Here is a 25,728-nt window from a genome sequence, read left to right as displayed (position 1 = left end):
CTGTAAGAGAAAATCTACAGTTTTCTGTATACTTCTCAAGATACCACAGTTTTCTGGAGTGCTGTTGATGTTTCTGTTGATGCATATTAAAACTGGAGAGCCACAAAAAAGCCACAGGAAAGACCCATGGCCAAGCTTTTATAGCGTAAATGTGGCTGGAATGTGCCATTCAACTTATGGCCAAAAATTTCTGTACTGATTTTACTGAGTAATATAAACACACATTCAGAAACTAATTATGAACTAATTACATTTCTGTTATTTAGTGTTTCTACAGTGTAATGTACAGTTTGGTACAAGACACATTTAATATTGAAACACAACAAGCAATCACCAAAAGAAAAAAAAAGGTTATACTGCATTGAAATGCAGGCTTACTTGTTACTTACTTAAGTGCCAGTGGCCGCACTTCCTGTTCTAACAAAAAATGTTAATATCTACTTTATCTAAGTAATACGACAAGAATGGAAGAAATTTTAGGTAAAAGACTACATTTTTGTGGCCCACTAGAAGAACTCAAAGGTGATATAGACTGTAGGAAGTTTCCAAACCCGTCCGAAAATAATGGGAGAAAGGATATGATTTAAGATTCAGTTCTATTTAAATGTGCACTCTGAGAAGTAATCCTGAGTATGTTCTGTGACATCAGCTCTTCAAGAACGTTTGCATTCAATAAGTGATTCTACTGATGAACATTAAAAACAGTGAGCAGAAACCTCAATTGTTACCTCATCAGAAAGAACACATGACAACAGGTCATTAAAACAAGAAATCCTGGGAAATATCTGCTAAGGACTTCCTGGAAATAGAGTAAACAGATTTTCTTTCATTTTTGCACCACTTCTCTCTTACAAGTATTCCTATAGGTGTTTACTATTTTAAGCATTATTAAGAAAGTATCTGCAAACTAATATTTTCTGATGCGATTATTTTTTTTCTTTTTGGTGGTTCAGTAACCCTGACAGTAAAATGACATTCTATTCCTTCTAAGAGTATGCCAAAATTGTAAAGCAGTCTCTGGATCACCTCAAGCAGTCAGTACCTCAGCTGTAGCACATTCTCAATGTGCTACAACCACTGCATTGCCTTGAAGAGTTTATATTGTACAAACCAGGGTAACAGACAATTCTTCCAATAACTGGTGACATCAAAACCTTTCTGGAACACAGAAAGGTCTTAATATTCACACATAAGTCCATGCATATACAAGCAAATCAAAGGAAAATCCAACAGTTATTAACATTTCTATACACATATGTTAACTTCTTGTAACAGGCATCTGTAATTCCAGCTAACCTTATTAGATTGTTCTTGCAAGGATTCCTGTGGGAGGAAAAAAAAGTTTTATCTACTTATTTATGCCTTCAAAAGCACAAAGTACAGTTAATAAAAGAGGTGAATAAACAGACATGCAAGGTTAATATTCTAGCTGTGGAAAATATCTAATATTTTCATTTAAAATGGAAGATTTTTAATGCTCATTTTTTGTCTTTTGATCAAAACCTGAAGGAATGCAGATATATAATTCTTATTTTTTCAGTTGGTCTTCCCAGAGATATAGCAGAACTATATGTAGAAATTCATGCAAGGAAGCTTGAAGTGTTGTCACTAACACTGCTATCTCTTCAACATCAAATTGGTTAATTTATCAAAGTTTCTCTTATTTAGTTCATTTTCATTTCTCTTTGAGGAAACACATATATATTCTTAGTTGTAACTACAAGTGTGGCATCTCCTTTCCCTCAGGAGGAATACCATTTAAACAGTAAATACCTGATTTATCTAAAGATTATTATTTATCATTCATGAACAGAACAGGAAAAAAATTTACCCAGGAGGATGACAATTATGTTCTAGTACATATCCTTAAGCAGTTGAAATATATGTAGGTATTTAAAGAAACTCATGGTTTCCTTTTAAATTGTATTTGTAAATTCAGTATAGATCAAATCTATCCAGTTTTTCTTTCCCCTTAGAATATTTTAAATAAATGCTTGAAGCTAAGAATAAGCTTTATTGATTCACTTTTCATTCTAGTTTTATTAACACTGACAATGTCTCATGTCTAGACACTGCATCTAAAACTAAGGCTGCCATGGTTCTAGAAATCTATTATTATTTTTTTAAAGTATTTTATTTTTTGTTATATTTCAGTTTAAAATTTGGCAGTATCTTACAAAAAATGTGCACAATGTACTTCTAATATCAGAAAGAATGTCTTTTTGATGTTCCTTGTAATGGTAAATCATCCTAACCCTTATCTAAACCAAAATCAGTGAATTTATGATCTCTGTAATAACATGAAAAATAATATTTTTTCTTATTAATTTTATCTTTCCAAGCTGTACTTATTTTAACTGGGATAGAGTTAAATTTCTTCATGGTAGGTCACATGATGCTGTGTTTTGAGTATGTTACCAAAACAATGCTGACAACACATCAATGGTTTATCTACATCTGAGTACTGCCTTACACAGCATCAAGGCCTATCTTGCTCCTCAAACTGCCTCACCAGTGAGAGAGCTGGAATTGCACAAGGAGTTGGGAGGGGACAGAGCTGGGATGGGTGACCCAACAGAATAAAGGGATATTCCATATCATGTGAAGTCTCATCAATAAGAGTTACAGGGAAGGAGAAAAGCAGGGGGGATTTCCAGATGCCATTTGTCCTCCCAAGTAATTGCTATGCAAGATGGATCACTGCTTTCCTGGACAGTGTTTAACATTGTTGATGGAAAGGAGCAAATTTAATCCTTATTTTGCTTTACATGCATGCACAGTTTTTTTTAGCAATTAAACTACCTTAGTGTCAACCCATGTTTTTTTTTGAATTTTTCCACTTCTCACTCTCTCCCTCATTCCACTGTTGGAGAATGAATGAGCAGCTTTGTGGTGCTTAGCTGCCTACAGGAATTAAATCACAACAGACCCATAACAGTTTTGCAGAGTCTAATGATTGTTGTTTTCCTACACATACACACCGTACAAAAAGTCTATGAAATCTTGCAAGTATTTAACAAAATGTGCAATTGTTTTAGCTTCCAAAACTTATTAAAACAATTTAAATTTTGGGTCCTTTAGGTAAGTCAGAGATCTTCTTGGTTTTAAGACACACAGTATATTGTTTCATCATATTTAATCTTCCTACAATTCTACTATTCATCAGTGATTACTTTTTTAAAGCAAATATTATTTATATTGCAGTTTAGTGTCTCCCCAGGCTATATGAGAGATTATGACTTATTAATAGGTAATCTTAGTTTAAACCCATTAGTACAACAAGTGCATTTCTTATTTGAGTCTATGTGTAAACACCAAACACCAGTTTTGGCTTCTTAGCCTCTGGGCTGGTTGATGTGGTGTATATGAACACTGCTTATTCATACAGTGCATTTTATAATGTATATGCCATAGCAAAAATAGGCCAAAATTCAATGATTATTTTGAAACTAACCCTCTAGAGATTTGCCCCTGACTGATCTCTACCATATCATGTAAACTGCAACTGCCATTGAGTTTAATAAATCTTTAGCCTTTTGCTTCTGGAAAATAGCTCATTAAGTTGTTCATGCTACAAAATTTTTATCAAAACAAATGAATAAATTCATGATAAAAGGAAAAAGAGAACAGACAGCCTTTCTTTCTGTGAAAGTCTGGAGATGTCCCCTGTACTGGTGGGCAAGATTTCTTCCTGTTTTAATTTTTCTTAAAGATTAGATGCCATTCTGCAAATCTAAATCAAAGGTACATTGCTTATGAAGCTAATTAAATTACCCCTCTCAGGCTAAAACATTGTAAAATATGGCATATAATTTTATAAATATTATACATATGATGTTATAAAAAATTATGCAGATTAAGGTTCTTAAAGTACAAAGTTTAAACAGTAAAGCTAGAATGGATTTGTATGTAGCATAAAGAATCTTCTTTTCCTTCTCTCCACAGGTGACCTCAGTTTCCAAGAAAACCCTTTGTAAACTAGTTTGTAGTGGAAGAGAAATCAATCATAGTTCAACATCACACAGGTATCTTGCTCTTGACTTTCCTTTGGTGCTTGACTAGCTCATTTTCATTGGAGAAAATTGTTGGAATTCAACTACTTCTTTTGCAACTGAAGTTCAGATATACGGTAATGGAAGCAGCAGGCTAATTTCTAGTTCTGGTGATGTCTACAGATTTTTTTTCTTTTCTAGTCTGCAGCTCAGCACCTTTTTTAGAGGTCAGTAACTATATGTATCAGAATCTTTCTAGAATTTTCTTACCTTTAAAAAAAACTTGTGCATCCACCACAACAGCTTATAACAAATCATGTATTTAATCTTCTTGTTCCTGTGTATCCTATTTTTTTCATAAAGCTTCTTTTAGAGTCTTTGCTATTCCTATATATCTTACTTTCAATAAAGAAATTAATATCCATTTGCCACCCATTCTCCTCACTTTTTTCTTGTACCACAAGTAAATTAATGTCAAGAAGAGCTATATAATTACTTACATATAAAGTCATGTTTTGTAGCTTGAACTTGAAATATTTTTTAAAGAATGCCAGAAGTATCAGTAAACAAAAGAATATGTATTTTCAGAATAAAACTTATATTAAATGAGTAAATACACTAATATTATCCTTTTTAAATTCCCTGCAAGAACAAAAACTTATGCATAAGTTTCTCTTCTTTTTTTCTTCTTTGTCAGATAATATATTAATAATGTACCACCTTTGGCTATGTTTTTAATACAAATGATGGAACTAAATGAGGTATCTGGAAGTATAAGCATCCTGATATTGAAGCAGGCAATCCAAAATTATGGAAACTTTATTGGAAATAAAATTTGCTGTGGATATTTTTGTTTATTTGGTTTTGGGGTTTTTTAAAAAAATTATAAAAAATTACTGCCGGTGTTCTGTTCTAAAATTCACAATGGGACATTGAAAGAAAAATGTAATTTACACTGGAGGCATATTATATGTTGATATAATTCCATTGATATCAGTCCCACTCCTGTCTATGTACCAGTTGTTGGTAACACGAGAGCCACACTACCAATGTAAATACTAAGCATTATTAGCTTGTTTTGCTTCTGTCTCACTGCCATGTAAGCAACTAACATAATTTACTTGAACTGTCCTCTGCAGGAGTCTTTCTCTGTTCACAGTACAGAACAGTAAGGCTTGTAACTCAGAGAATTTTTATTTTAAATCACCTAAAGAGAAGAAAATTCAAAGCCCGAACAGTTTGATCTCAGGGGGGTGATAAACTTGTGACAAAACCATTTCAGGTCTTGTCAGTCACTTAATGCTAAGTGGCAATGTCATTGAGTTTAACACAGGAACTGTTACTGCCTAGCCCCTTTTAATTGTGTTTTTCTGGTATTCTGTCTAGTAATGCAAAGAAAATTCAAGCTGCAGTGATCCTGAAGTTTGTTTTGAATAGGAAAATATAAAACAGAAAGACAATTAGCAAGGTTTTTTTGGGGGGTTTTTTGCTGGTCTTTCCTTGCGGGAAGTAAAGGAACATTTCTCCTGGTCTACTGCATATTCATATATTGCCTATGTAAATTGTTTCTAATTTTCAGACATGTGCTAACTAAAACCTTTGGGGACACATTTTTATGGGTTGTGGACTTTTGGTTTGGAGTTTTTTCCTCTTTGTTTTTGGTTTGTCATCCCCCCTCCCCCAGCACTTATTTGGTAACAGTGAACTGCCAAATAAAGGCCAGTAAAGGTGTGTAAATTTCATCCTAGGGTAAAGGTATTATCAGAAAACAAAGAGTCCCAGTAGAAGCGAGTTGTAATACTCAAAAATGGATGGTGACTGTTATAGATCAGCCATACCTTTGGTAACAAAATTTTTGACAATAGAAATACAAACTGTTTTAAATCAGATTATCTACAAGCTATAACACAAACATGCTGTTGAAAATACTTTGCATACATAGAGGATATTGGAAAGATATCATGTAAGGAGGTTAAATAATACTTGTCAGTGAAGATTTCAATAGTGCATTTTTCAAACACAAAAATTAGTTTAAGCATAGAATAATAAGCTTTAGGAATGACAGTGTCTTGATGACCTTTTAAGAATATGTCATGTCTTATTTTATGTGGTATTAGGATTTTACAGCTAATACTCCACCCAAAATGCTCATAATAACAAACAAACAGACTGAGTCTGTCTTCTTCAGGGAGAAGGTATTTGAAAAGTCTTAATTTGTAATGAAAGAAAGGATGTAAAGGGCATCAAAATGCATTTTTTTTCTACCTATAGTGTTTCTCATAAAATTTTATCAAATACAGCAGCTATTAATGAGATGAAAACAAGATGAAATGTTTAAAATGGAACATACCATTGAAAATGTCATTTGACATGACTTTCTCTGTATGAAGACACTTGTTAATCCACTCCAAATATTTTTGTTAATCAAATAAAAATATTTATTTAAATTAGTTTTGCTATTTTTTTTATAAACTGGTCTTCATAATTCAACAGACAAAGTACTCAGGACATTAGAGAAGATCAGGAATCTAGAAGAGATTGACAAAGAGATAATTTTTGGGAGATTAAATAACTTTTGTTAGCAAACAATATTTTCACTGAAAGATTTAACAAAAAACCCAAACAACAACCAATTAAAAAAAAGAATGTAGTAAGACTTTTTAAATCTACCCTATCATAGGACCCTGAAGTGAAGGTGTGACAGCTTACAGGCAGTAGCTAACTACATAATAGGTCAGCATTCTGTTCTGTTCTATCCTACTGACTAGCCTGCAATACAATTCCAAGTACATCACTTTTCCCATTTCAGGAAATTTCTGCACCTGAAAGATGAAAACAAAGATTACAGAAAAAAGCTTGAAGGTAGAAGGCATCCAAAGCTTCCACCTTAAAAGAAGAAATATTAACATTTCAGTTAAAATTTAAGATATTTTCTTTTACTGATTAAAATATTATTACTGATTTTACTTTGATTCAGCTTTTCATATACAGCATACATATGTTTACAGAGATAAAAAAGGAGTTCACAATACTGTACGATAGTTCTGCCGGAGAAGGAAGACACTGCTGATGGTGTTTAGATATGTAACTGGAGTATAGGTAAAATACTTTTATAATTTTTAAAAGTTTAATAATATTTTTAATCAATCAGGTGAAATGTCTGCTTCTTTATAAATATATGTAACCCATTACATTATTGGTCAATATTATATAACAGTTTGTGTTGCCTTCATATGTAGCAATTATATTATAGAAAGATAAATTGAAATAAATGGAAAAAAAATTTCTAATTTCTGTTTTATTTTAAATAAAAACATACAGTGAATGAACATAAAGAAAAAAACTGGTGTTCATGTATCTATTTTATTTCAGAGTGATTTTTCAATCATTCTAAGACACCTGTTTAATATTAACATGGCAAAAATAATGGAAAAATAATGGAAAAATAGGTTTAGAGGAGAAAGACACTGATGAGGAAGCAATTTCATATGTGGGAAGTTTATAAATCTGAGATCTGAGGCAGTCTCTCATTGCCCTTAGGCATTTGGACACCTAGATCTCTCCTGTTGCTTCTTGAAGCAAGTCACATGAAAGTCATCCTTATCTGGATCAATAGCACAAGTAAATAACTCAGCATTCAAAATTCTCAGTGTGAAAAAGTAGTTATTGTTAATGGCTATAAGCATTACATTTCTTTTAAATATCTAATTTTGCTATTACCATTAAATATTATATTTCCTTTGCACTAATGTCATTTGTGCTAACAAAATCAGATACTAAGCACATTAGTGCAGGTTTATTTGCAGTATTTTAACATCCTCTGTGGTTCACTTTACATTTGTACATACATTTATTTAAGTGGTGCAGGGAAATAGAGTCTCTGCATTACCTAAGTGACAGCCTATTCTTTTAAGGGTTTTAAATAACTGTGCCTTGTTAAAAGTAGAAGTAAAATATTGAAGAGTAGGGTTTATTTGTCTTTCTATATTTATTTAAAGCTATAATATTTTTCTATATTTTTCTTTTCTGAAATCTTATTTTGTAAACAAGTGATAGTTTTATCTGACATTTTGTTTATAGGTGTTGTCTGTCTAATGCACTGACTCCTGCCCTCTGGCCTGAGAGAAATACCGAAAATTATTTTGTGCTTTAGGGTAAAATGAATCCTGTGTTCCATTTCTACAAAACTCTGCGTATCTCAAGACACATCTCAGTGTTTTGTGTTATTCTATGGAAACTGCATTAGAAAGTACTTGAAAGCTTCCCGACTTGTGTGTAGTGTATACCATTACCAGACCACTGTGCTGGTCATCCTTAAATCCATGACCAGCTTTCCAAGCAAACATCCTACTGTGAAGTAACAGACTGGAAGATCCATGTCATCAGTACACAGTGAGATGGGCAAGTAACATTCCAGATTAAACCAGGTCTGATTGAAGCACAGTACAGTCATACCTCTCTCAACTTTTTTGAAATGCACAAACACAAGAACTGCAAGTTTTACTGGTGCTTCCCACCAGCAGATCATTAATCAGTATGCTTCATGAGGTACAACTGTAAGAACAGCATTATTTGAATCTGAAAACATTAAATATCCCTCAAATGGGAACTTAGCCTTATTGTGTTACCATTTTGATATCCTTCCTTAAAGAGAACAAGTGTCTTAATAAACCTAAAAATACTCATGCTACATGCTCTTCTCAAGCATTCTCCCATATGGGGCCTGTCTTGCATTTCTGCTGGAACTTCTTTCTTTCCTCTTCAGGCCCCTGATGCTTGTGTTCAGCTATTGTCAACCTGGAAACACAAACTATTTTTTGTTATTTTGGGTTGTGGTTTTTTTGTTTGCTTGATTTGGGATTTTTTCTTTTGTTTTGTTGTTGTTGTTGTTGTTTTTGTTGTTTTTGTTGTTGTTGTTTAGTTTTTTTGGGGTTATTTGAGGGGATTTTTTTTATTTTATTTGTGACAAGTTTGCTTTTTATTTTTTACATTTTATTATGCAGTCTCTTGAAAAAAATTCATGGGCTTTTAACTATACTACCAAAACAATTTTTGCTTTTCCTAAAGGAAAATCTGCTGTCTTCTTAAAACCAACTGACAACAGATTAATCTTCAGAGTACTGTGTATCACTTTAATTGTGTGTTTTAAAATGCCAACCTGTTCACTTATGCTGTCAGATACCTCTGATAAACATTGACAAGGAATGTTGCCCAGTACAGGAACTTAAGCATACACACAGTCTTCAAAGGTTAGAACAGTGTCTGTCAGGGATTTTGCTTAGTCCAATTCTCCCAGTCAATATTTTTCATGAGTTTAGAGTTGGCTTAGAGTAAGAAACATTATCCCAACAGACATTTGTGTAAATCCACCATCTTTTGAAATGTGTTTAACAGAATTAGATCAGTCTGTCCCACAAAAATAAGTCTCAGTGCCATTTAATTTTTCAATCTAAATGTAGCTTCTGTAAAAGAAATGGAAATAGTGTGTTTCAAGAAGGACATTATTCAAGTTTTCAGAAGACTGTCTGCATTGCAATAAGATTTGTAAATCACAGTAAACCCATAAGAGTGTAGAAACTCTTTGCTCCTTTTAAATACACCAGATGCAGAATTGAAGGACTGACACCTGCTTAGGTATGGCTTAATGAGAAATGAGCCACAGGCAAAAATACTGCTGTAAGGTCATATACCTCATTTCATAATTTGTGTTTTACAGCAGAGGATAACAGAGGCTTGTTTATAAAAGACAATCGAGAAAAATTTTCATGCCCTGAAGATATTACCAAGAAAGTATTTCCAAGAAAAAACTAATATTATCCAACTGACAGTCATAATTGCAGTACAGATTGTAAAAGTACTTGGATGTACTTGGATTTGCATAATTGACATTTTAATGAAAAAAAACCCTTGGTTTTTTGTTTGCTTGTTTGTTGTTTTTTTGTAATAAGAAAACTATTTTAACAATCAATTTCCAGTCCTACTAAGGACATTGTTTTGAATGTGTTCAAATAATGGAAAAATAAATAGATGAGATTTTTCTCACTGAAACCAATACTTACAATGTATTGTTGCTACAGGATTGAGACAAGTAGGATTTCTTACAAGATGTCTCTTTGAACATACTGCCATATGTATTGAACATACATCTGGATGTTTGAAATGGTAGGAATGGATCACAAATAATATTTGAAAAAGTTATAAAATTATTTATTTAATTTTAGTTTATTATTATTTACTTAAAGAACTTTGTTTTCTAAAGGCTGTTTTACTTAAAGACAACTAGAAACTTTAAAAAAAGTATTAAAAAAGGTCTGTGAAATACTGTAAATATTTAATTGCCAAGTAACATAGATGACTAGAACAACTCAGGGCAAATAATAGATGTAATGCAATTTAGGAAAAGAAATCCTGAAAAATTAAAACTTATGCATTTTAGCTCACAATACATGCCTTAATTTCTAAATCTTCCAATCCAGTGACAATTTTTATAATATATTGGATTTATTTGATAGTACTGAAGAAGGATTCATTGAATAGTTTTCAATGGTGTACTTCGTACCAGGATGTTCTGGACACGTACTTACAGAAGATTTGAAAATGCTTCTCATAAGTCAGAAACTACCATAAAATTCAGTATGTCTCTTCCAATAGATGTTTAATGAGAGACATACCATGCTGCCTGTATGAGAATTCTGCAGTTCTGCACTGTGAACTAAAAATGATCATAATGTTCCCCACTTAATTAAGCAAGCTACAGGATCTTTCACAGCTGTATGAATGTTCCGCACAATGTCAGCATAAATGGAACTTTTGCCAACAACAACTATACCACTTACTTCAGCAGTTCATTTTAAAGTATGGCCATTTTCTTCCAATAGCTCTCTAAAGCACTATTCTTTATGAAAAAAGAAACCATTAACTTGAAGTGGGCATTCTTGGGAGTCAATGCCATCTGCCATTTTCTAAAGGTTGTAACAAAAATGATAATAGGAAGTCTGGAAACAATATGGAAAGTCTACATTTTCCACTTTTAAGGTAATAAAATCTTAAATTATTCATTGACTGAATAACCTTTCTCAAATTCTTAAATGATTATCTTCAAATTATAGTAATTTCACATTTATAAGGACTTTCTTCCACTATTATTTATTTTCTTTCCTTTCATTGCTTAGGACATCACAACAGCAGCAGGGAAAAAAACCCCACATTTATCCTTTCACTTTGAGTAGTGTACTCAATTTGGTGTTTTAAATTTAAGGTCTGCTAAATATTTTATGTAGACTCATTTAATAGTAACTTTTGAAACTATCATATTACTTATTTTTTCCAGCGGTGTATTCTAGCTCAAGGGTTTAGGGGTAAAGATATCATCTAACTATATTTTAGGTTTTAGGCATTTTTAGATTTGCTGTTGGTAGAATTCACATTAAGGCATATGAAAATCATCTTTTCATTTGACTCATCCAAAGTTGTGGCTCTTAAAAAACAGAAGAGACAACTTGAATTATAATTAGAATAGAATGTCTGTAAACAGTGCAAAGCCCTATTATAAATGGACAGTGCCAGAAAAAAAAAAAATATCTGTAAAGAATGCCATCAAAACCGATATGTCCATGTAGATTGAAAAAAAATATTTATTTGAATAGAACACAAAAAACCACATTTATTATCACTGTTTGACACCTGTGAGCAAGTGAAAAGCCTCATCCTGAGAAGTGCAAGCATAGTTTTGATTGGCTATCAGAGGAACACCCTGGGACGTTAATGTTGCTTCAATTCAAGTGGCCCCAGGATTAATGACTCAAAAATATAGTGTATGTGTGCCCTATTAAACAAAAATTTATGTAGAAGCTTAAGTGATTTTTTAGTCAATGATTTTTCTTAATCACTCTCTTTAAAAAATAAAAATGACAATTCACCAAGCCTGGAAAAATCTAATGAAGTTCTGAAAAATAAATATTATATCACCTGATGACAGCTTTAAAGATGAGAAAACTGAATTAGAAACCCTGGGCTAATAAAATATGACAAGGCATCAGACTGCAACCAGAGATCCCGCAGCACATTAAAAAGAGAAAGAAATGGAGCAAGACAGTCTAATAAATATAATATGTTTCCTCTTCTTCTCTTTCTTCTTTGTGCACAGGTTTTCTCTCTTGTCATGAATATTTAAAGATGAAAGCAGTAAAAGTATCCCAGTTGCTCATGTTCAGACCTACGTATTCTGAACACTCTTCAGAATTCTGAATTCACTCTGAATTCTGTTACTTAAAATACAGAATTTTTAAGGTTTTAATGTGAAATACTGCTGCTTGTACAAATTATAATAATGTAATATAATATAATATAATATAATATAATATAATAGTAATGAGTTAATAACAAGGAATTTGTCAATACCTTGATCATTGTTGGAATTCGTCAATACCTCGGACATTGTTGAGGAGAAAGTGAGTATATTTTTTATTCTAAATTATAAATATGTTAGTGTAATGGCATTATGCTTATTTGCAAACCCTACTTAAAATTCTCACCAAAAATCTTTTAAACTCAGTAGAAATGGTTGGAAAGTACTTAACTGTACTCTATGGTTTTGCTCTATGTTTTCTTTTTCTTTCTCTCTCTCTATTTGCTAAATTATTTCTTTTCATTTCTGGTCTTTGCCTACAGCTCACTTCTAGGAAGAATATTTTTTTTCATAAGTTTAGCAACTTTACTTGTGAACATCTTTCACCAAAATAGGTATTATCTATTAAAAAAAATACAAATCTTGATTTGGTACTCTTTAGCCATTTCAGTTCTAAAATTTAAGGTTCAGATTTTGAAAATTACATTCATATATTAATGCATAATCCTGTATTTTACTCAATATGAACTTAAAGCCTGTGATTTATTTTAATAGAGTGTACAATACTATATTTTCCTCTGGAATGTTTGTTATTTCTTATCAAGAAAGGACAAAATAACAAGAACCACAGCACTCACAGCATGAAGATGCCCTTTCTTATTTTAAGTATCATTTGATTTTGTGCCTTTAGCACTGAGAATTCTAAAGCAATAGGCCTTTCTTAGCGTCTTATTCTAGGATCCTCATCATGTACAATCCTGAGAACCTCTTGTGTCCATACATAACATAGGTAGTGGGAGCCTTTATCAAAATAGAACCTCACTGAGGTCATTCTTTCACACACTGAAGTGTTAGAAAATGAAAAAAATTTGGAAGATGCAAACATGCGCACATGAATACACACATACAGTGTAGTTGCTCTCCCCAACTTACATGCAGTAGAGTTCACTCTTTAATCACAGAACCACCTATTCTTATACACCTTCCAACAAAAGAAATGTTTCTACTCCTCCTATACACTCTAGGTTATGATCATTTAATGAGAAGCTACCATGCTTTTTTTCTTCTTCATTACTTCATAGTTGGCACCAGTTACTATTATTTAGTCTGCACTATTCAGTCTTGTTTAAATATGGGACTAATAATTTTTGTATTGACCTTTATGGCACTCATTTCAACACCTGAATGCTTCACAGCACTCGTTAATACACCTCATGATATGTGTGGCTTTTCACAGTTCTCTGAGATTAAACAGTACTATTATTCCCACTCTGTAGAGTCAGGACTTTAGTTCTCATCTACAACCCTCAATTAGGTAAGTACAAAAAGTATATGAGAACATGACTTCTGATTTCAGTAGAAATTAGGTATCTGAATAGTCAGTGAAAATCTGTTTAACATTGTTCTTAGAAGTGATAGCAAGTATTGAGAAAACAAGCTTCAATTATATATATATATATATATAAACCCACAACATATTATGGGTAATATAAATAAAATACAAAAAAAAAAAAAAAAAAAAAAAAAAAAAAAAGAAGCTTATCCCCATGGAGTTTTACTACAATACTTGTCTTTGGCCTAATTTTATATTATCTGAGGACCTTGCCTGCTTTGTTAGTTTACAGGAAAAAAAGATACTTCCTCTCAGGGTTTTTTTATGCATTCCATGTGTATATATATTTATAGCTTAAATGTATATACAAACACAACTAGATATCTGAAATTGAAAGATGTCTATCTAGCAATACCTAATATTTTAGCATGTACATTAAAATAAGTATGTTATTTCATTGAAGAGACTTAATTGGTTCTTGGCTTACTTGGTGTGCATATGCACTAAGATATATCTTTAAATGTTGCTTATATAATGTGTTCTTAGCCTTACAATGTAAACGTATATTAACATTTTCTTTGTATACCGATGCAGTCCTTGCTGTGTTTACATGCAAGCATCTATAGCATATCTGCAGTCTAGAACTGAATGGCACCCTTAGATGTTTTCTGTCAACATTTCAAATAAATGTTTTATATTATCAGTTTGAACAACACTCACTGATAAATTCCATAGGATACAACTCTATACCCTTCTGCAGTCTCTTTCCTAACCAGCTATTTAGACATTCAGAAAGTCAAGGTCAGAAGAGAATAATTTCTTTTCAAAACTTTCTGAGTCGTCATTCTGAAATAAATTAAAACATGTAATTCCAGAATGAGATTTAAGAAAAATTATAATAAAATATTTTAGTGGGAAGTGATGATATATTTAACAGGCAGCAATAAATAACAGAGCTGTCTATACCTGACCATACAAGCAATAACTGTCAGAGTCATAATTTTGCAATCATAAAAAAAAAAGATTGTCTTTAGACCCTCCATAATGTGTCCATCATCAGATTTTATAACAGTTAAAAGCAGTTGTGATTTTCTTTTTTGCATCACAAATATATTAGTCTTTCCTATGGCAGCCAGTGAAAATGTCATTGATTACAAAGATAGTGATATTGCTAGAACTGAACCTGAATTGTTGAACTAACAGATTATCCCCTCAAGACTAAGAGAGAAGTCAATATATTACTGCTAATACAATGTCTATCAGCAGTCTTTAAGAGACTCAAACCCTTTCTCAAATTCTACATCCCTTTCAAAATTCTGATTTTCTCATAATTTAAATATAAGATAATATCTGAAGATATGACAGCTACATCTTCCACTGCAAACATAATTGATTTATAATTGAAATTGACTGGCAGATAGACTTTAATGAAAAAGGAAAAAAACTCCATATAATCATGTGCCCAGACTAGGCATATTACTGGATGAAATTCCGTGCTATTCAAAATAAGACTCAGAAATGAAACCACAAACAAAACTCTAATTCCCTTCAAGAGGACTATATTTTTAATGTCAATGATTTGACTATTATGTATTCTCAAAATTCATGAAGTAAATTTGAAACTTCCAATGTTATCCCAAATGCACCCATACAAATTAATGTTTTTCAAGCATTGTTTCCTCCAACCCCAAAAATACTAAAAGTCAAGTAAATATGGCAGTGGACCTTGTCAGTGTTCATGGCAGTGAACAAGGATCTCTTGGTAAAACTCAGACATAAAAGGAAGCATACAGGCTGTCAATGAAGGTTTAACTCACCCAGGAAGAATAGAGGCACTGAGTGCTCAGATATAGGGTCAGGAAAATCAAAACTCACTTGGTAAAAAATCTGGCAGGTTATGTGAATAGCAAGATCAACCCCTTTGGTAGATAGGTTTATCAGAAGCAAAACAAAACATCAGGGAAAATGTGAACTGCTGCTGAATGACACAGAAGGTTATTTGATAAAATTTAAGGAAAAGGCCAAGGTAGGATATAACCTTTTCATATTGGTCTTTGTCGTAAAATGATCTTCAGGAGTCCCAGTCCACTGAGGTTACTGGGAAAATCTGGAGCAAAGAAGACTTTTCATCAGTATAAGACAAAAAAATCAGGAAAGATCAGACAGGTACATCTGCTCTTTCTCAACATCTCTGTTTTTGAAAGTAAGAGCAGGATCTTGGCTTTGAGATGAGCTGAACAGTTTGATATTTTCACTGAAAAACTGAACCAGAAATATGAGACAATGAACATTGAAATAAATGGGCAGGAGATCTTTCTCCTTTTTTAATGCCTTTATTAAGAAGAATCAGCTCAGGTGGGAAGAAATCGACGGGTTGCGCCCTCGCCGCCGCTGCTCCCAGGCGTGGCACGAAGCAGGAGGATGATGCAGTTTTGTCCGCTGGTCTGCAGACAGAACTGGGGACTCTGTCCTCACGGGAGAGTCGTTGAGTCCTTAGTTTGTTGGTTTAGAAACCCGGGGGGTCTCTTTAATCAGTTTCTTTTCAAGTTAGAGTGAGAAATAAAAAGGTTTAAGCAGGTACGGGACAATGCTCCCATCCTTAGACGTCACTTTAAGTCACTTATGGCTCGTGATTTTAGGGGTTTTTCTTATAAAAACTGTAAAACTGTAACAATCCAGGGTGCACTGCGTTTCTCATTTGCATGTTGTCTCTGGTGTCACTGTTCATCTCTTTACCCTGGAGGGTTTCCCTTGGTATCTTCTTGGCATGCAGCCAGCATCAGGGAAACAATCAGTTAATCACCCACCATCAACGAGTGATTAAGGGCTTTTCTTCGCAGGGAACCTAAAGGAGTCTGACTCGGTCTGGCTTGGTTTTTTTAACTCTGAAACTTAAAAAAAATACAACTTTCTATTCATAACAAACATGACTTTACTATCTAAAAATAAACAAGTCAGGTACCTAAATACAGGAATTTATTACAATTTTAGGTGTGGTGAGGTACTTGAAATGTCTCTACACATCTGACAGACATAACATGGGCCTTCTGAAGCAACAGCTGGAAGATCTGTTATGATAACATAGAGGTAAGACCTCAAATCATAATATGGATGTATATTTTACCACCTGAACTAGTCCCTTAGCCTGCAGCAGTTGCTTCAACAAACACTGTTATTTTAGAATATATGGTTTCTTTGGAATTTAAATTTGTTTTCCAATAATTATTCAGAAAATCTGGATAACAAACTAATTTCTCAACTACTAGGTAAGTCACTACTAGGTAAATTAAGACACCAATATGTAATTTACAATCATTCTCAGATTCAGGAAATTCAGCACCTGCTTTTTTTTGCAAGTCTAGAAGCTGCATGAGGACATCTGGTTTGTAGCTGAAGGGGTACATTGTATTAGTAAAGCAAGAAGAAAAAATAGTCTTTAAAATTCACCACTATACTATCTCAGATCTTCAGAGACTATAACCCTTAGCCTTTCTACAGTTAATTGTTAGAGAGAAGGAGTTCAAAAGTATGTTTCAAGTCATTAATTAAATGATAAAAGCAGTAAGAAAATAATTTTAGCTGATATGTTCTAATAGAAGCCTTAATGCCTCTAAGTATCAGCAAATTAAACATACTTAAGTACAATATTTAGTAGAAAAGTATGCCAGCTGAAACTCTGAGATGGACAACACAAAATGCAATATTACAGCTCCCTCCTTAGAAAGAAAGAACAATGGATATGACATGGTGTAACCAAGAAAACTGACATTGCCATATATAAATATACTTTGCTTTACACATTGAACTCATGTTTTAAAGAAGTTCTTAAGTTCAAAACAGAATCTTGCATAGCATCAGAGGAATGCTACTCTAAACATTATTCTGTTCTGTGCTGGCTTGGTGCAAACTCAACTAGTGAGAGCAAAGGAGGTAAATGGGGGTTGTATATTTGGAAACATATTTTGCTGTGGTTGTTTAATTTTGGAAGATAGGCATACAAATAAAAAAATTGAGAGTATATTATACAGTTCATGCTAAATGCATGGATTGCAAATCTCTAAATTCTGTGTATATCTGAGATTTATTGTCAGACCAAACAAAAAACAAACAAAATTGTTGAAAACTCTCATTCAATTGATTTTCTGCATACTTGTGTATTCTTTTTACAGGATTCTTTCTAATTCTTTAAAACTAAAAAATAAAATAGAAGAATCACCTTGATTATAATCTAGTTTGATAAACATTTTTTTTACAACTTAAAACAAGGCTACATTTTATTATATTACCTACTTCTTTGGTATTTATTCTGTTGCAGCTGATGTGAAATAGAGCTATGAAATCTACAGCTGTACACAAACTATTTGGGATTGCATATGGAAAAGAAATGACGGTATTTTGCTCTTTCTAGATATATTTCACGTATTGAATTTTCCTATTTCTTTTGGCCTTTCTGACATCTTCATCCCCAGAGAATTTTGGTTTAATTAAATTGTGAATACAACAAAAATGCCACTGAGATACCAAAGTACTGCAAGAGACCACAGGTCTATAGTAACTAGTAGTACATAGCACACACTGCACTTCATAGTTATTCTTGTATCAGCAGAATAAATTCTTTCCAGGTTCATCAAGGTCTGCTTATTCTGTCCATGAACTTTTGCTGTAGTAGACAAAATAACCAACTCGTTGTTTAAGAAGTAGTAGAAATATGCTCGGCCACCTGTCCCAAACAACAGAACTAATATTAAACAGTTTTTGTGTGCTCAGGGACATAGACAAACTATGGAAAAAACCTGTTGACCATAAGAACAGCAAACTTTCAGAGGTGTCCTGAATAAGAAGATACTGAGCACTGAAAAAGGAGAACTCAAAATAGGCAACCTTAGTGCAATATGAATGGCCTTGTGACCAAGGAATTATTCTTTTCCAGTCTTATAGATAGGGAACTCATTAGGGAATGTAGAAAAGGAAGAGCCTGAGAGACTCTGAAGCAACCTTAAGACCTTTTCCCAGGTCTACATAATGCAGAACATGAACGACTGTGCTGATCTGCCCAACTTTTCTTCTGAATTCTACACTCTCTCACACAGGAAGGGGAAGTCATGCAATCTGTAAAATGGCATGTTGTCATGGATAAGGTGTTTTGGTTTTCAAACCCCTCACACTCTTTTTTCTTAAAGAACAAAGTGAGTGTTTTAAAGCAATTGATGACATAGATCTCACCATTGGTCAAAAGTATTCATGACACTTTGCAATGGCACTCATGTTTTACACACTGTAGAATTTATTTTTTTTTTCTTAATGCAGGAGGCTCTCCTATTCTTTATGACCAGAGATCCAGATTAGGGAAAAAAAAAAAAAAAGAAAAAAAGAAAAAAAGAAAACAACAAGAACCAGTGACTCAGCTAAAATTTTAGAGTTCAAAGACTAATTTCAGAGTTTGAAGTATAGGTTTTGTTCTAAAGTGAATCTTTTAATCACATCATTTCCTCACACGAATAAAACATCTGTAGTGTTACATGCTGGAAGTTTTGTCCTCTGTTTCCAATAAAGAATAAACTATTTCCTGCCTTAAAGAAACTTGCTGGACAAGGTGTCAGAGTATTTAATGAAAGTTAACAGTATTATCCCTACCATCATATATATATATCACACTTACTTTCCTTAGTCATGCTGAAGATCATCAATATTAGTGACCAACTGTTTCACTACAGAACAGAATGAACTGCATACCATATAATTACTTCCTTGTATCTGCAACTGGCTTAAGAATTGGAATTGTAAACATTGTTATTTAAACCATGACAGATAGAGCATGCCACCAGACTTCCACTATTTTAATAATAACCAACCATTTTATTCCAGACTAATTAATTTTAATGTAATCATCAAAACACCATTTCACACATAAAAATCTTCTAATTTTAGCATGAAATAACAAGTGCATCAGAAAAGAGTGAAGAGACTATTTAAGGAAAAGAAAAAAAAACCTTTCCTGAAATCTTATTATACATGCAAAGTGTTCATACTTGTACATTAATTGTGCCACTTCAACTGATATTGTGGACAAGGATCACTTACAAAAGAAGCAGCTCCTCCTATTTAAATAGCAATTTTCTGACTTAACTGTGGCTGAGATCAGTCTTTGACTGGTGTTTAGTCTCAAGGTTGAGCAACCCCACATTTAAGTAAACAATGTACTAGTACAAAAATGCAACTGCTACAATTTTCTAAAAGTACTTTGTGGCCAAGAAAAATGGTCTATGATTAATAATTATGGTTTTATGCTAATCATCCATCATTTACTCATTAACCTGCAGATGCTGGGTTTCTAGAAGTAATTTCATCCTTCCTGAAAAGCTGTAAAACTTCTACCCATATTGCATGAATATTACAAGGTCACATTCTTATCAATGCTTTGTATAAAAGTCATGCAGTTTCTTTAGTACCTGCTGTTGGATGTAGCTACTGTCTTATTTCTCCATCACTAGTATTCTAATTTCACTCTGTGATGATGTGTGACCTGGTATATCCCTTAGTTTTCTATTTCTATCTGCTATATCTTAAATGGCACCATGTAATAGGAGAAATAGTCAACACATTTTTTGTTTGCACACCAATACCTTTAAGAATATATTCATCAGGTCACATGCAGTTTGTGTGCATGCATTCATATATAATATATGCACATGGAAGTTGTAGCTGTGCATTTGAATCCAAAGAATTCAGAATAAATATTAACATTTTTCTATCCCTTGAAGAAAGCACTTTCCTACACTGAAATTTTTACTGATTTTAAATTCTCAGTATTCTGAAGACTGAAACAATGAGAAAACTTATTTTTAAAAAGGTGATACCTTGTTCAGAAATAGTTTAAGAAATATATTCTTCAGCTGTTATAGCATTTTATCTTAGAACTTGATTTTATAAAAAATTTGTAAAATATGTAAAACATAGATTAGAAATTACAATTTCAACAGTTATAAAATTGTTGATTTTCTTTTTCTTTTTAACAAGTTCTATTTTTAATTAAGAAGAATATTAAAATTACATCCTGCTCAATGAGCATTAATTTATGTTATAAATGTAGAAAAGCCTCAACAGAGTTAATGAAAGAACTGCTTCAACAGAATGAATAAAATAACTTCTTTCTTTTACCTGGAGCTGAGTCCTATTTATAAGCAAGACCTGAGTTTGAATGTTACCTGGGAGATCCCAGATAGATAATAGGTTGTTAGCAGTTTTGAAAAGCAGTTATGCAAAACCAACTTGTTAATTTTGACACCACTAGATAAAACTTTGTAAAAATGACATAGAGTCTGGCATCCAGCAATAAAAAGTCCTATAAAATGAATCAAATAGGTAATTGCATAATTCATATCAGCATAACCAATATTAGGTAGTTTGAATGTTTAAAAGCTAAATGCTTTTTCAAGCAGTCTTCTGGACACAAACATAGCAGAGACCATCATTCTGAGTTCCCCAAACACCTACTTTTATTGGTTTATTATGGCTAAGATATATCACTCTGTTCTCTGGTGAAATACTTTCTTGTTAAAGCTATATGAGTGTTCCCTTAAAAAAAAGAAAAAAAAATAAAAAATCTCTTATTTAATGACTTTAGTGCATTTTGTCCTATCTGGTATTCAAAAGAAAAATATCTCTATAGCCTCTATTTTCTAACACATAGTTACAAACTAATTGGTTGTTTTCTCTTTCTTGCTGCTTTGACCGATTATTTGTTTGTCTATTCTATTGAAAAGAAATTGATCTGAAGATTGAATGTTTGTAGTCACACTGTCCTTACAAGATGACTTACAACTCTATAGGACTGTACAGGACTTATTCAACTAAATTTAGACTTCTATAATGCACATCCTTATATTCAGGCTAGGTCCCATAGGTTTCTGCTGTCCTAACTGGAAAGAAATAGGGTCTTTTAAAATAAAATCCACCTCATATTAAAAGTAGGTCAGATATATTGCTCCTTAGAAGTACCCATTTCCCTTCATTAATTATAAAGGAAGCCTTGGTGATTAATTCAGATAAAGACATTTAGGCTATCCATATAAGAAGACTGGCTCAGTTACCTTAACAAAAATGTCTGGCAACATTTCAGATGCCCTAGGTTATCCAAGGGCACATGCATGAGGAAATTATGGCACAAATCTCATGAGAGAAGCCAGTCCTTCTAAAGGGGGAGATGGAAGGCCAGGTAGGTTCATTGAGAAACCTCACATGAGCTACTTAGGAAAACTCATCAAGTCCTGTGGGTGTTTTCAGTTCCAGATTCGTTCCTTCAATTAAGTACCTATTGTATATTGTAGTAATTATTGAAATAAAATTAACTTAAGAACACTTTATCAACTCTGTTGTTTTCCAATCTTCACAAACTGCATAAACTATGCAAACAATAACAGAGGCTAAAAACTCTAACTATTTACATTTAAACACCTATTTTTACATGCTGGTAATCTGAAAGTAAATCTAACCCCTGAAGTATGAAGGGCATTGATTTCAAATATCATAGAATTATAAAATGTTTCTTGTTTGAAACTATAGATTATCTACTTTAGAATACCTATTATAGATTATCTAATTTCAACATTTTTGCCATTGGCAGGGACAACTTCCACTAACCCAGGTTGCTCAAAACCCCATCCAGCCTGGCCTTGAACACTCACAGGTATGGATAAACCACAGCTTTTCTGGGCAACATGTCCCAGTGCCTCACTACCCCCTCAATAATTTATTTCTGCCAATATCTGGTCTAAACCTACTCTCTTTCGGTTTAAGGCCATTCCTCCTTGTCCCATCACAAAGTCCTCTTCAGCTTTCTCTGAGTATATCAAGCCTATCTAAATCCATACACATTTCAAATTGCGACAAATAAATATTTTCCAAAATATCTCTGTAAAGTTTCAGCAAGTAAGTAGGTCATTATTTGCACCTGTACATGTTGGAATAATGGACACTTTTGAATTGGATTAGATTCAACTTCTGATTTACTGTCTTTTTAAGAAAGGTAGTGAACATATGGCCCAGTTGAGGCATAAACTCTGAAAATCACCTTTATTAACCAGTGATACCCAGGCAATTAACAAAGAGCAAATACAGGTGATGAGAAGAAAGTAGGTGACTTGAATGAGCACTGGAAACTATATCAAGAATTATTTAATTATCTAGGTAAACACACTTTACTAATCAGGCTTTTCTTGTGCAGTTTAAATCTCCTTCCTACAACCTTCTGCCTTCTCTTCAGTCCTAGTTCCAGTTCTTTCTTTCTTCCTTTCCTTTCTGTTCCTCTTTAATTGGCTACTATTTGCTCTTCCCTTACCTTGCTGCTGGAAGATCCTATATACTTCTAACTTTCTGTTTTCTGCTTGTTTTTTTTTTTTTAGTTACTTTTCATTATATTGCACTTGAGTCTTGTTTTCTAATATTCCAATTTTCTTTCTATTCTAGCTTTGCAAAAAAGGCTTTTATTGCTCTTTCTCCTTTGCTCTTGTAACTTTGATTAATCTACTTCATTATTTATTTCCAATGATTCACTTTAGTAATCTGAATTTAATAATCTGATTTTAAAAATTTAATTTTAATTATGTGTTTTTAACAGATTATATTTTTTTATGTGACTAAGCAAAATCTTCTCAGAAAGACAAAGTGACTTTGAATGTAGGTACACACTATAGCTTTATTATAAAAAACCCAGTTCTTTCTTTGTTACTGTTTTTGTCAAATTCTCTCTCTCTATTGGTAAATGATAGCACAACTATGTATAAATTTCTGGGGTTTATTTTTGAAGATAAGAATGAAAAATAGTTACTTTTCAGTTGTCCTGATATGGAAACTTATAGTTTTCTTATATGTTTTTAATAAAGCAGTATTTATTCTTTTTTCCTTTCTGCCGTACACCCATACACATTTGACTGAAAGAATATATCCATTTAACCAAAGCCATCTGTCACTACCAGGCCAAAAATGTAAAACTAATGGAGGAGCATGTGCTTTAAATATGAGCAGTATCTTCCCTGATGACAATGCCATCCTTTAACAAAAACAATTGTCTCAGAAGAATACTAAATGCTGAGGAAATGTTACAGTAGAAAATAAATCTACTTTAGCAGATAAGAATGCAACAAAAATAACAGAAAAAAAATCTTCTTAAGTTACAAAGAAATTCATAGACTTAAATAAATAGCTAGACAACTGTGTTATCACTTGTGGGCTAAATGGTGTTCAGAACTACTCTAACATGAATTTGAGTTAATCCCAGATGAGTTCAACAGAGCAACTGCATTAAAAAATTGAACAAAAGAAAATGAAACCATCATGATTCTTTGAATTATTAATGCATTGATTTTTTTACAGTATCATGCTGCAATGAGTTCCTCCCCAAATTTATTGCTTATAAATTCATGTTTTTATTTTTCTGAAATACTGAGAAAGACTGGATTCCCTGTCCTCAGTGAAATTTGAGGACTCTCGGGAGTTCAGATGTTGTCTGCGTTGCAGACATTGTGTTCTGTCTCAGCTTCCTCCCAAAAAACCCAAGTACAACTTGCATGAATATAGAACTGCAACTTACTAGCTTTTAAAAATTTTCTTACAAATCCTTCTGTTTCTCATTAAAAATTAATTTTTATGCCGTTATCCTTGGTTCTCACTTTTTCAGCCAATGTGCTCTTACTGAAAGTATATGGTTGGGAAATATTATTTATTGAAAGCTTCATAGAAAATACATTCTTTTCCAAGAGTACAGAAAGACCAGGGACAGAGACCCTTTATCCAGTCTCACAGACCCCTTGTCTTGAATATGCTTTAAGGCTTAGGAAAATTTATTACCGTACTTCCTAGGTATAATTTCCCACTTTTAATGGTATCTCAAGGACTTCCCTTAGTAGAAGTATATCTGCAAATATAATAGTCTCAGCTAAATTTTATTGCCTACAGAACTAGAGTCTAAATCTAATCTAGTTACTCTAAGATTCCTTTAAAACTGAAAGAGATAAATAAATACATTTTAGTGTTATGCATATTAAGATTACTGCCCTAGGAAGAAATTAATTCTGCTCTAAAGCTAGGCATATTCAGTTGGCAAGAATATTAATTAATTTCTTTTCAGTTAATATTTTTTTTCAGGGAGTTTTTGTCTGTTTCTGGATTTTAGCATCTGTGCTAAAATCCAGTTATCTAGAAGTCCAGTAAATAGTATTCCTTGGCTTTTCTTTAGATCCATTTAGTAGTTATGTGTTAAAGATGAAGGAGTCAAAATTATTGAGTTGAATTCTGAGAAAAGTTTATACAAAAAATAATGAACCTTAAGACAAATTTCTAAATATAAGCAAGACTCTAGCACTGCACACAGAGATGTAGCAGTATCAGTACAGAAATAACAGTGTAAATCTTATTTTTCCTCTTTATTGAAAAACATTGCACAAATGCTTCCTTGGCATAATGTTAAACTATTTCAATTACTCTATGTCAGAGTCTGAAACTGTAAGATTAAAAATACAAAAACAAAAACTGTGAGTTCGTAGTAAACCTGTTTATTTAAAAATAAATTTTCCCACAAACAAGCCCACCAATTAATGAAATTTGCAGAGAATATACCTACTATTGGTCTTATATATAAATATGTATCTTAGAACCTCTTTTATGCATTCTTTATTGTATCAAATAAAAGTCAATTATACATCTAATTTTTATTCTTTTGACAATTTCTGTGTTGCAGATAGTTCATTTTTTAATCTTTGCAATATAGGTTTTTCAGTAATTAACTTTTAAGAGGTCTAGAGTGATCTCACATATGAACATCATCAAGAGAAAAATAAATTTCCACTTACATTTTTGTGTTTCAGCCCAGCGACTATTGGGCTTGACACACTTGTGTTAGGTGGAAAGTTGGTTGTTTCTATAGCTACTATGATTTCTGAGTGTTACTCTGTGATCTTATTTTATACCAAAGGGATTATTTTGATGAAAGTGTAATCATGTAGAACAGTGTATCAGCATGAAAAGGGTTATGATGCATTACATGGAATCACTTTTATAAT

At 32.7% G+C, this 25,728-nt stretch overlaps 2 long non-coding RNA genes across 2 annotated transcripts; one reads left to right on the top strand and one right to left on the bottom strand.

Annotated features, from left to right (window-relative positions):
- The first annotated feature begins 697 nt into the window (after positions 1–697).
- On the top strand, positions 698–7,060 carry LOC135295370 (uncharacterized). Its single transcript, XR_010357439.1, has 3 exons — positions 698–810; positions 3,946–4,025; positions 7,001–7,060. It is a non-coding gene; the product is annotated as an uncharacterized LOC135295370 (long non-coding RNA).
- Positions 6,405–8,336, bottom strand: LOC135295369 (uncharacterized). Its single transcript, XR_010357438.1, has 3 exons — positions 8,262–8,336; positions 6,702–6,814; positions 6,405–6,520 (listed from the first exon to the last, which is right to left on the bottom strand). It is a non-coding gene; the product is annotated as an uncharacterized LOC135295369 (long non-coding RNA).
- Positions 8,337–25,728: the final 17,392 nt, after the last annotated feature.

The sequence above is a fragment of the Passer domesticus genome, chromosome 2 (assembly GCF_036417665.1).
Source record: "Passer domesticus isolate bPasDom1 chromosome 2, bPasDom1.hap1, whole genome shotgun sequence".
In the NCBI taxonomy this organism is placed as follows: domain Eukaryota; kingdom Metazoa; phylum Chordata; class Aves; order Passeriformes; family Passeridae; genus Passer; species Passer domesticus.
The sequence above is the reverse complement of the archived record's forward strand: the minus strand, read 5'-3'. Positions and strand labels throughout refer to the sequence as shown.